Below are 13,548 nucleotides of genomic sequence, written 5' to 3' on the forward strand. Positions count from 1 at the left end.
ATCTAAATAATACAATTATAATGAACTCCATTGTATTAATAGTTGAAAATGACTCAGCAATGTTTTCTACTGATAAGCTCGAACCTGTATCAGCATAACATCTCAAACAATGTTCAAACTCTATTCGCTACCAAAAAAACTATTTAACAATTAATCAAAAGATGAATTTTTCTTGGCCAGCTTACAACTACTATATAATTAAAAATGTTGAGCTGTCACTCTGAAATAACATGAAGTACAGTTTGTTTCGTACCTATTGTTTGTAAATCGTTTGTGGATCTCAAGTCTCGCATGATGATTATCGTCAGGTGTAGCAGATTTCTGCAAGTAGGTCACCCAACCGCATTGGAGGAAATCAATTATTGCAGGGTTCGGGATTATCGGTGTTCCTCGTACTCGGGTCCAGTAAATCGCAGAAATTGCGTCACGTTATTTGCACAGGATGGACAGGTTGAATTCTTTCCACGTCCCGTTGCGAAGCAGGTGCGGACTCATAAAACGTGTTCCAATGAAACGTTTCACGAGTGCTTCATGACTTACATTATTTCTGCGTTACGTATGACGTATTGCTTATTTCATGGCCCTCGTTATCTTGGTACTGCACCGCGGTTCAACATCTGAAAATCGACATTCCGCAACACCAATTACTGTACCCGACCCTCCATTTCCCTTTTGGATCCTTGATTTCAAATCAGATTCGAAATAAAGTAACAAATTTCGACATTTACAGAGCCTACTAATTAAACTACAAGTTTCATGCATTCTTAAAATATTAAGAAACCTTTTGGGCGCTTGTAGAAGCTGATTGTTAAACTGCAAATTTTATACATTCGTAAAATATTAACATTATTTTATGTTTCTTATATATTAATAAATGTCTTGGACACTGGCAGAGCCTAATATTTAAACTGCAACTTTTATGCAATCCTAAGGAATTGACAAACTTCCTGGACACTTGCAGAGCCCAATAATTAAACTGCAAATTTAGTGCATTCCTAAAATATTAACAAATTTCTTGGACACTTGCAGAGCCCAATAATTAAACTGCAAATTTTGTGCATTCCTAAAATATTAACAAATTTCTTGGACACTTGCAGAGTACAATAATTAATCTGCAAATTTTGAGCATTCTCAATCTAATAATAGAAAAAAAATGAATGTGATGTATAAGATTGTAAACATTTTAGAAGTATTTAAAATACAGTTCTCAACTTATTAAAATTAATAGAAGTAATAAATTATAGTCTGTTCCTACTTGTTGCAACAGCTTCTGAAAACTTTAAGTTTTCCCAAGAATGATTAATCTGTAAATAACACTAATAATACAGCAGTTACACAGTAATCCTAGAATATTGTTTTACTGCAATAATCCAGAAATTAATTTAAGATTTTAACCTTTTTCAATTTCACTGTTTCATTAAAAGACTGAGGATCTTAATACGAAATAAAAATGTTCTGCCTCAATTGCAACGAACTAGAGTAAAATAAAAATTTATTATCGGTTTGAATAAGTTTAGCAGGTTGAAAATAATATAACAATATTTTTAAATTTTAATGTATGCCCCCTACTCACCATTGTCATAAATGCATCAAATCCACAGTCTACTCATTAATAAATCTCGCATGAGCGAAATTTTTTTTTCTATATATTATAATTTAAAATTAAATTACCCCGTTTTAATCATGGTAAAATTTTGATTAGTTTCGTAAATAATATTAGCTTCAATCGAGTGGGTCCAAATAATTGAGCATATTTCAAAGAACATTGCGCTCTGTTAAATAAATCCTTTCATTAATTATGCAAGATTGTGGGATGCTGTGTGCAGTCTCCTAGATCATCCTCGCTGTCCTCGTTTGAGGATCACTGAGGACAGATGCTACTTCTCTATGCAGAGCAAAATCGCCGCTCTTTGCTGTTCTCGAGCGCTTCGCCTCTGAAACGGAGGTCCCCGCGCGCGCATATAATTATAAGACGATCATCATCGTTCTCCGGGCCGTCATCGTAAGAACTTCAGAATTTCCTCGTTGGCATTCTCTCGGGACCTAGCGAAGTTGCCTACTCATTAGCATTAAACTGGACACGGAAGGTATTTAAATTAGCTGAACTCGAAGCCGCACAGAATCCATCAATGATTAAACATGCACCTGATCCAATTCAACATTCTTCATGAATAAACTACAACGATTTCTGTATCGATAAGAACCCCCGCGATACAAATAAAACTTCAAGTACGCTCGGGCATCATCAATCACTTTCTAAAAAATTTTCGGAATAACACTGACACGTGTTTTATTCAATTCGCCGATATTCAACGTGCAGATTGTGTGTCTGAATATGGTATGATAATGAAAATCATCTGATGCGACCAGTCGATTGCTGAATCACTATCGTTCCCATTGTAGCGCGCCGTTCTGTTACAGGTGCAGGGTATACGGTCTCCGTAAGAGTGTAGAATTTTTTCTCGGTAATTGAAGTATGAAATTGCTTTCGGAAAACAATCCTGCGATCTTCGTTAAATAAAGAACCCCCGTTTTTCGTTCTGAGAATGAATCGGTTAAAAGGAGAGAAAAAAAAAGAAGAAAAAATATTAATCGCAATTAATCGGGCATTAAACGCACGAAATTGTATAAAGTAACAGAACGGTTTTACGCGGGTCTCTTAATTCGGGACTAGCCCATAAAACCAGTTACTAATTTCACGGGGAACAGAGGTAACAGTATAACCAGCGCCGGCAATCAAGCTCTACCATCTGCTATCGCGTTTAATCGTGTTTTCATTAAAGAAATCATTTTGTACAGGGTGGTCAGAAAATTCTCAAATACACCGCGCCGCCGATGGAGGTCCTGTGCTGCGATTAATGAAGGTACTGCCGAATCACTGGTCGAAGATAGAAGCTGTTGCACATGCGAACGGACATGGTAGGCACTTTTGACTGACTTTCAATTAGGCTCCTTTGACTGCGATAGCGGTTCTCAATTCATCCCAGAAGACACGTTTAGTCCCATCATTCTGAATAATCAGGTACACACGACTATAATTACATAACTATAGAGGCTTGTTCCGTACTGTTGAAAATGTTACGATCGAAACGAGCACCGCAAAGCCCTCCATGAAATTCCCATATGTGGGTATACGGTCTCGTGCTGAAGTATCATTAATATTTTATATTCACTTTAAACGCGGTAACAATGGAATGTTGCTCTTTTACCAAATGTGTTCCAGGTATAAACTTCCATTAAATTGGATCCCTTTAAATGAAAATGTGTACTTTATGTGCGCTTATTAAAAAATAAAGCACGTAAATTGATGGTATTTGAAGGAGACAGTTAGAAGGTAATAAATAAACTGACAATTTTTATGGTGCATACAAAATTTCGGAGAAGATTGTGAAAAACGAGAAAATGTATTTCTCCTTTTAATTTAAATTTCTGTGCAACATGAAAATTGTCTGAGTCGATCATCGGAAACAGAAGACACATGCAAATGTATTTCTTCTTTTAATAATTGATTAAACTGGATTTTTGTGCAAACTAAAAATTTTCTGAGCTGATTGTGAGGAACAGAAGACACACGACAGCGTATTTACACTTTTAATAATCTTAATAAGTAAAGTGATGAGTAAAGTGATCTTAATAAGTAAGTGATTTATCCATTTTTGTCGTAAATGCATAAAATCTGCAGTTTGGTACTAAACGATTTAATTTCTTTATACACAGGCTCACGAAAGTATTCGAACGCCCTTTAAAACAGTATAACTTTTTTTAAATTCCACCAAACGACCTGACTTTTTTTTTTAGCAATTGGAAGGATTGGTTTACCGAATGACGTGCAAAAAAGATTTTGAAAAAAATGCAATTGTTAAGAATTATAAGAGCAAGTAAGAAAGGCACTTTCCAAAACTTTTTTATCTGAGCCTGTAATGAAAATTTAAAATATGCGTTTTTTGACACAAACAAACAAAACACAAAACGCATATTTTAAACTTTCACTACAGGCTCAAATAAAATGTTTTGGGAAGTGCCTTTTTTATTTGCTCTTATAATTCCTAGCAATTGCAATTTTTTCATAATCTTTTTTGCACGTCATTCGTTAAACCAATACTTCTAATTATTAAAAAAAAGTCAGGTCGTTTGACGGAATTAAAAATAAGTTATACTGTTTTAACCTTTAGCACTCGAATGGCGACTGTAAGGCGCCACTAAAAATTGCTGTGCCATAATTCAAAATATTTTTTACATTATTAAATTTGTTAGTATTTAATCAATTACTAAAAACTTCTGTAATGTCAGTAAGCATATACCATATTCGTATGTGTAACATGAAAAAAAAAATATAAAAGGGAAATATTCTAGGTCGGAAGAAATGTTTCGTTTTAGAGTTAAAATAGCTTCGAATGCAAAGGGTTGAAGGGCATTCGAATACTTTCGTGAGCCTGTGTAAGTAGCATTAGGTGTACAAAAATTGTAGAAAATGTCTTCAATCTTAAAATGGCATTAAACTTGTATTCCGTGAATAAATTATGCTCTTCATTCTGATGTACATATTTCATTAACAGCGGCAGCTGTTGCGTTTTATTCAAAATATCTTTGCTTCCAATGTATGAATAATTTTGATAACAAAAGATTGATGTGTTCAATCAAGTAGTTTTTGCGAGAGGTGCGTCTTACACAACGAAGATACAGTGATTTATATAAGAAAAAATGGTGCTCTGTTGCATTTATTGGTGACACTTTAATTTCGATATCAAGTTCGCTAATAACACAATACGTGCTTTTAGCTTTCGATTGATTTACCGTTCCGCAACGTCTTTTTTTGCGAACTGCGAGGAATGATCGGAGGACAAAATGAAGAACGTTGATTACAACATCTTCGCGGGACAATTTTCAAAAATGCAATTTTCGTAGGGGCATAAATCATATCGGCTGCAACTCTGCTCGGTGTTCGAGAGGATCCGAGCGGGACACTCGGCCGGCGACGATCGCGAGCGTAAACGGCTAACGAAAATAACTTATTTGCATACCTTTGACTGCCCGGCGTAATAAAACATTCGCAAAAGACAGCCCCACCACGCGACTGGGCGACGCGCATCCTCATAGGTCCTGCCTTAATTGGCAGAACGCGGGCTTACGTAATCAATTCAATCGCTAATTGGAATTATAAGGATATCAGATTTGGGTAATTAAGAAAGGACACTCGATAATATTACACGCCATTCTTGGTTAAGCAATTAAGGGGCCGGCTGTTCTGGCGATCAGAAATGCAAGTTCCGGCGAACTTACTGGAAAGTTTAAAGCCGCCCGTTGTTGTTGCTCAATTATTATACGAAACCGCTAAACACAGTTCGCGGGTACGTGCGCGTCGCGACCGAGTAATTGCCGCAATTAAAAAAGATTGCTTCTTGCCTCGCCCTTTCTGCGATCTCTCACCTCTCGCGGCCATCGGACGAGTTAAAGAAAAATTGCTGGGAAATTATTTCATCCCATCTCCTGTGGTTTCAGTTTCCTGCAAATAAACTCAGCCCTGCCCGAGATAAATAGTAACAATTAGTAAGTAGCACGACAATGTAAAAACTATTACGTTCTGAACAAAAATGTTTGTATCAAGCTTTTATGCATTTATGACAAGCATGAGTCGCTGCGATCTGACACAGTAGAAAGATTACGAGAATTGAAGAGTATATTACTTTCGATCAATTAAAATTATTCAAGAAAGAAAAAATTTCTTAAGTGGCTCCTGTTTTGTGTGACAGATAATATTTTTATTTTGCATATAGAATTATATCATATTTGGTATAAATTTCATTAGAAAATGCCAGGTATATGTTGGTGAAAGACCCTTAAAAAAATAATGAAAAATAAAGAAGTTGTGTTATTGGATACACCCGACCCGTATTATGTTACACTCCTCGGCGACCGAGGTCTCTCGAGCTTTGCTGACCTTTTCTACGTTCCGCGTCGATCAAAGAATAGTATCTCCTAGCCGATATATGTCCCTGGTTGAACCCGTGTTTTGGACATACATCGAGTAAATACTGTATCTACGTTATTAATTGAAGATGGAGATCGACGTCCTCGAAGCTTACCTTTCTCAGGAATTGTTAACCCTCCGTATACTATGCCGGAGTCATTCGTGACCCGTCACAGTGGAGACGACGCTTTTTATACCGAAATAAGAAAATCACTATCCGCCTCTTCTTCTTCTTCATTCGAAATACGACGAAAGCCGGTCCCGAGCCATCGCCTTATATCGAAAGAAAACTGCAGTGAAATATCGGCGAGGGTTAAACTTGCATTCATAATTTAGAAGCTCCATCAACCGAGAGGCACGCGATCTTCTATTTACTATCGGGCGATCTCCGTATCTTATCTCGTAATTAGCATCATTCGCTTAAAGAGCAAAATTGCGGTTTCTCAAGTATGAAATTGTTATTAGGTTCATTCATTGCTACGAGCGTCATTCGTTTTACGAGGCCGTGATTAAGTGTAACTTCTCCATGTTGCTTCCACCATTTTCCCCGGCTGAAGGGAGTTTGCCGTTTCGTTCGGAATGCTTGTTGTTTAATCAGTCCCGCATACTTCCCCTGCTACGATTCACTTTTGCCTGCGATAAAAACAAACAAAAAAAAAAATAAAAAAGAAAAACAACTGGTATTCACCGGAGCAATTTTTTTATTGGCTGTAAAGATTCTGCGAAACAGTTACTGGCGTGGTTCTCGTGAAAAGGAACCGTGAATCGCGAGGACCTTGCACTCGCAGAATCACGTTCGACCGTGGTGGGGTCAGGACCCCGGTTTCCCACAGATTACGACGAGGCATGCTCAGCAGGGAATGCCATTACATTCGCGATCGCCGATCTTTATGATTCCATCCAGCCAAAAAGGTCGGGCCAATTTTAAAACCACCCCGTCCGCGATCCCCACTGACGGCTACGAGCCGCGTCACGGTCCTCGAACAAACTCAACGAAATTCCTTTCCCGAAAACCGCATCACGCTTTAACCCTTATGGCACTCTGTTGGCGCCATTCCACGGTGATCCTAAAACTATGCATTTATGATTGTCGACTCTAAAACGTTCAAAGGAATTACTCCTTTTTAACCCGTTATGTCCCACGCAATGAAATAACACGATTTTTACATTAACCGTTTTATTTATTACTTTTAATTCTGCATAGGAACGGGGATAAATGCTAGCAACAAATTTTTGGGACTCGTACTGTTATCTGAGACAAAATAAAAACCTTGATTTAGTTATTAGAATAAAAAGAACAACATTATAGTGGCTACTGTGATTTTCAAATAATATTGTGAAAATCATGAAATTTACACATTTTTTTCACACCAAATTAACTATAAAAAGAATTGTTTTTATAGACTTCTGTTGTATAGAATTTCTGAGTGTTTGCTCACAAGGAAATACCATTAGTATCGTCCTTTTGCAGTTTAAGTTTTGTTTAATACTTTCAAATTTTCTTGTTGTAATTTTCTATTAAACAAATATCTAGGAAAAAATTGAATGTAAATGATACTTCGCATTCGAATAAGTATACGTTATTTTTTAAAAATTGTACGGTTTAGAAACCGTTCTATAGAACGCTAGTATGCAGTCCTAAAAAATAGGAAAATAAGAAAATTGATTACAAAACTGCAAAAAATTACATTCGCTTTTTATACACTGTCTTGCAGCACGTAGCACAGAATTGTAGCAGCCAAATACTCAAAAATCATTTGCGGATATCGTGAACAGCTCGCGTACTTTCTTACACAGGCATTGAAGTCTCCACAAGTGATTCTTGCGGTTTATAACACGTCAGTATACCAACAAAACGGCAAGAATTATCGACGCATCTTTCTACGCGGGCATTGAAGTCTCCGCAAGTGATTCTTGCCGTTATAGCACGGCAGTGTATTGCCCGAGCGGCAAGGATCACTTGCGCCACTTGTGAGTTTCGCAAACGAGTTCACTCATTCGGGCTTTAAAGTCTCCAGCTCAAAAGTTTACCGCTCTTATCGAATAACCAATCATTTCGAAATTTTTATACATAAATTTACACCCCTTGAACTATAAATTAGTAATTATTTATGTCTAAAAGATTTATTTTTTGCGTTGTTATATTAATAACAATGCATTTTAATTATAAAATACGAACCATTCCACAACAAGTGATTACACTTTAGGCATACAAAGTCATGGATTTTTATGAAATTGCACAGGTTTGTAGATCTCGATGCTGTGATTAAAAAAAAATGATGTTTAATTCGTTGATATTGTTTAAACTTTTTGAGTTATAAGGAACAAAATCTCGAAACCAACCTTTTCTTTAAAAAATTGTAACTTGGTTAATATTGCAGATACCCAGATGGGACAAACGTCACTTTATACATCAAAATTTGAAGTTCAATATAAAAAATATGGCTTCTTACAATGTTGCTTTTGAATTGTTATAAATAATGTGCTGAATTTTCAAACTTAAAAAGTGGTCCTTATACCAGAATGAATTGACTAGAAATTTGTTTTCTCGGTATATTTGAAGTTTCTTTTTTCATACTCAACAAATTTCGTGCTGAAATATTAATAATTTTCAAAGTTACAAGCTGTTATTGCTCTGCATAGCCTGTATTGGTGTATTGACGTAATGTACGCCGATATTATCATCAAAATTTTGAAAAAAGATGTGAGAGTAATGCAATAAATATTTCCACTGTCATCACTGTCATCAACTTTCAGTTTATATTCTATTATATTTTTCTTAATATGCTGGACTAGCCCTTTCATGCTACTGCAAATTAAAAAGGAATGTATTAAGAAATTCCAAGCTGAAACAATACCATTACAAGTTTTACAACTAGACAGTTAAATAAGCTTGTTTTCACTTGTTCTAAATTTTCGAGCTAATCTGAAGTATAGTGTTTGAAACAAATTGAACGAAGAGTCCATGGTAATTTCTTGATATAAATTTTAAGTAAATAAAATGGCAAGATGTGAAATTGCATTTAATTATTCAGCAACAAAATGCTGCTATAAAAGACTGACTGTGAATACTGAATGTGCGCTGGTTGAACAGTTCTCGTCTGAAAGAGCAGTTCACAGCGTTCCCTACCTAGACCCGGCTAAGGTCACAGGGCACGCGTTATACGACTGACTCTTAATTGGGTTTGCGCTACGCGACGGAGCGAAAGTTAATCTGGGTCGCGTTTACGATCGCAAAAAACTATCGACTGAAATTGGAAACGTGCCTATTAGCCGACTGGTGGTGCCTAGTGGCGATAGTCGATAGTATATTGGCGGTCTCCAATCAAAAGTCAACGAACAGTAGAGTGAAAGGAATTTTTTACCACGTGTGCCACCCCGGACGAAGAACTTTTTAGTATAGGATTCGTCTCGGTGATAATCTCTTGACGGCTACTGGTTATTGCTCAGCATATAGAAGCCTGAACGGTAGGTCAAGGTAATTCTATACCTTCGAAGCCACCTTCTATCGTAGATTATGCCATTACCCTACCTTCCAAGCGTTCCCGATCGCGTTCCTTCTTGTTGAGATTCACTCGACGCAGTGGTTTCCATTCTTAAAAACATATGAGCCTCTCTCTCCAAGCAATGCAGAAGAAACTCTACCTCCAATCATTTCCTTTGTTTAATTAGTATATAGCCATACTATAAACGTATACACTTAACCTGCTCGGATTGCTTCATCAGCGTTTATTCCTTCCTTCCTAAAGCGATTGTTTTCTTCATAAAGATAAAATTTTGTTGTTGGAATTTAAGAAGTATTGGGTTAAAAAGAAGTTCTTCTTCTTTGTCGGTGACACACTTATTTCAACATTGTGCTATATATTATCTCTTACACTTACGTTCAACATAGATTCATAAAAAGTCGTAATCTATTTATACAAATTTTTCAAGTCAGTCTTCACCTGCTGAAGTAATTATTGTAGATCACATATCAATTAATGGAAAGTTTCATGCATTTGTCTATAAAATTTTAGATTTTTAAAATCATTTGCTTCATTCACTTTCGTGGACGTTATGAATTTTGGATTACACGTGCTATATTTCTTCAGGCAACAAAGTAATATTAATAATAAGACTGTGGATTTTTAATCATCCTACATACATTAACCAAAATAAGACTTTTATTTTCTTAAAACCTGAGAAAATATTTCAGTAAATGAAAGACATTTATCAATGAAATTATTTTCATTATTATTTTCTACGTTCCTTCTACTAGAAAACGTTATGTGGAATTTATAAATTAAATAATTTGTAACGAAATTTCGACTAGTTCGTTAGTCAACGTAGGAAACAAGCTTCATATTTCAGCCAGTGTAACAGCAGTGCAGTGGCCAGTAAACCGTCTGAATTAGACGTCTTTATAGACCAGTGCTCCCCGAAAAGACCACTTGTGCAATAAAAATAAATAAAGATCAAGACTCAGATCAATTCTGGAAGCCCAGAAATATCGCCCACCTCGATCCCGGCGCGTCCAATCGCCGAAGCACGAGATTCTTCATGGATGAAGTGCTGCAGCACAGATGTTGCCGGCGCGAACGCCGAAAAGGAAGGATTGTCTATCTTGGTAACTCGTTCCCGATCCACGGTGTTTGAGTTACGAGGAGGTTTCGTTGAGCAACATCCATTGTGCGGCTCGGAAACGCCTCGCCACGCTTTAACGCGCATCGCCGATGCTACTTTCGGGTGTTGGTCGGTTTCCCTACAGCACATAACTTCTCCTTTCCACCGGTAACGCCTATGCCAACTGACTTACGCCGAAAAGTTACGATTTCGAGGCAGGTATGCGATTTTCTTCCAGCCCGAGAACCACGCCGATTAGTTGTCACATAAAGCACCGGGACGCATTGTTTGGTGCCCGTTCCAATTTTCCTCGCTGGCCGTGAAAACATATCGTTTGCGTCACATAACTCAGGACCCGGGGCCCCGAAACGCGAGAGTTCCCTCGCCTAACAATCGTTAGATTATTGGAAAATAATCCGCGGCAGATGGACAAGCGGAGAAAGTGAGGGAACTTTCTCCCAATTTTCTTCGATCTATTTCACCAAACAGCACGCGGCCTTTGAACATTAAACTTCGTTCCACGTATCAATCGGATTTTTATTGTTCGAGCTCCAAGACCGTGGAAATCGAACTTATTTCGACAGATTTTGGCTGGTTCTTTTGTGATCTAGATTGCTAGATCGTTCCAAGAGTGTACCGCCGAGAACGACTTAATCTTCGCCGTTGTCTCCGTGAAAGGCAATTCCGTGGCGCAAACAGTGACATTTTAATCAAGGATCTGTTGCGTCGGAGACTCGTGTCTAGAATCGGCGATTTTATCACGCGAATCTTTAATTTAAAACGATCGATCTTCGGCTGGTCTCTCGGAGATCGATCTCCTTGGTTTCGTCGTGCTCGTTTTACGCAACTTCTCCGCGAACGGGCACAGCCTGCGATCATCCCCTTTACCTTCGGAGCCTGTCCGGCCAAGAATTTTTAATTTCAGAAATTGGTGGACCAACTGTGCCGGGTTAGACACGCTTTAATCGGCGACGTTATCGCGGATCGATTTTTAATCGTCGATCGATTTCTCAGCGGTCTAATTCTTCTGTTGCGCGGTCGTGCTAATATTCTGCAATTATCGATTCCGGGGCATAAAAGTGCTCCATGTCTGACAGGGATTCCGTAAGTTGCTTTTTCATGTATAATTATTTTGACAAGTTCCTCGTGGCCTCGGAAATGTTAATTTGATGTGTACATACATGGGCAATTATGCGCGAATAAAACCTGTTATGCATATGAGTATCTTCAAACATAATTGTGTTTCAAGGTTGCTTGCTGCCTTGACAAATTTCTTGTTTGATGCATATGCGAGTGACTTTTAAATGTATCATCAAGTATTATAGAAATAATATTTTAAAGGCCCCTTTAAAAATTAAATTGGACTCTTAGAAGATTTAAGTACAGTGCCTCAATAATATTTGAACGTTTTTAAGGAAATAAATAAAAACGGAAATAACTTTTTTTAAATTAGATTGAACAACTTGAATTTTTTTTTTTTTTTCTTTTTTGAGAAGTCAGAAGGATCAGTTTACCAGCTGACAATTTTAAAAGTATTTGCTCCGTCGTTTTAACTAATTTCAATTTTTTCGAAATTTCTGTTTCACATCATGTAGCAACTTCACGAAAAAATTCAAGTCGTTTGGTGCATCTTTAAAAAATATTCTTTTAAATAATGTTTGACTATTACGGTGAGCCGCTGTATATTGGACTGGTAAAAATATTTTTCTTAGTGTCGTTTCCAATTACTTTCAGGACACAACAACTTTTCCATACATTTCAGAACAAGAAAGACACTCAGACCTCCTGTTGAACTATTCACAGCAGAGAAGATTAGTCTCTTTTAAATATTTTATTGGTCCGTGCACAAAGGAACGAAGTCAGACACTCTTCAAAGGTTAACTACAGTTCCCCCAGAGGCAAGAGTATTGAAGGATCAGCTCTGCGACAAAATTAATTATTTAAGTACTTGAAAATAAGGTGGTCCTTTCTACTTATCTACTGAGCTTCTGCGCTGGGCTTGTTTCTCGAAAAGCTTCTTACTGCAAAGATTTCGTAAACAGGGGAAGCCGTTGCCATGAATAAAGCAACAAAGGGTGATATTAAAAATCGACCAAATAGGGTTGCTCAGGCACCTAAAATATTGGTAAGGTGTTATCCTTCAGGTTCTAGAAAAAGTACAAACCCACCATCTCACCAGTACAGCGTGCTGACTCTAAAACATATTTCAAAACTACAGTTACCATTATTCTTAATGTTTTAGAATTATGAGACAGCTACAGAAAATGTCAAGTAGTTTAAATAATCTACAGATTATGATTAATAAACTGCGGATATTATAGATTTATCAAGAAAACGAGAGTAACTTCAAACAATATAATGATTAAAGAAATTTGAGAAAATCATAACTATAAGAATTGAAAAGAGTAATCCTGATTAGTTCCTGTGAATAGTTATTAACAAACAATTTTTATTTTGCACAAATAATGATTAACATCCGTAACAACATGCAAAAATATCTCATTCATATTATAAAAACTCCTTAAATTTAAATTTAAACTATAAAAATGAAATTTTATATCAGAACGTCGTTCGTAGACAAAGAAATCAACAATCGAACCAATAATCGACCCTGAAGGGCCAAGTGTCCGAGCTACCCAAAATTTGACCAGACTTCAACATCCTCCTTCGTAGAGAATCCCCGTGAGGCATTCTAGGATCGATCAAGAAGGAATGAAATAGTGGTTGTTATACAATTTAGCGAGATTAGTGAATAGATCCTAGATACAGGCGTCCGTGTCTGGATCCAGGTGGCGAGAGGCTAGACCGGGGTACGACTTTATCGCGGATCCTTAATTTCCGATCGATTGATCGTCTCTTTCGCCTAGGATCGATCGCGGACGAGATCGTGCGGGGCCCCCTTTATGCGAAGGGCGCGCGCATTCGGGCGCGGACATCAAAGGGCTCCCTCGGAGCGACCTGTCTGTAATTACAGACAC

Source organism: Halictus rubicundus, chromosome 1 (assembly GCF_050948215.1).
Source record: "Halictus rubicundus isolate RS-2024b chromosome 1, iyHalRubi1_principal, whole genome shotgun sequence".
NCBI classification, from domain to species: domain Eukaryota; kingdom Metazoa; phylum Arthropoda; class Insecta; order Hymenoptera; family Halictidae; genus Halictus; species Halictus rubicundus.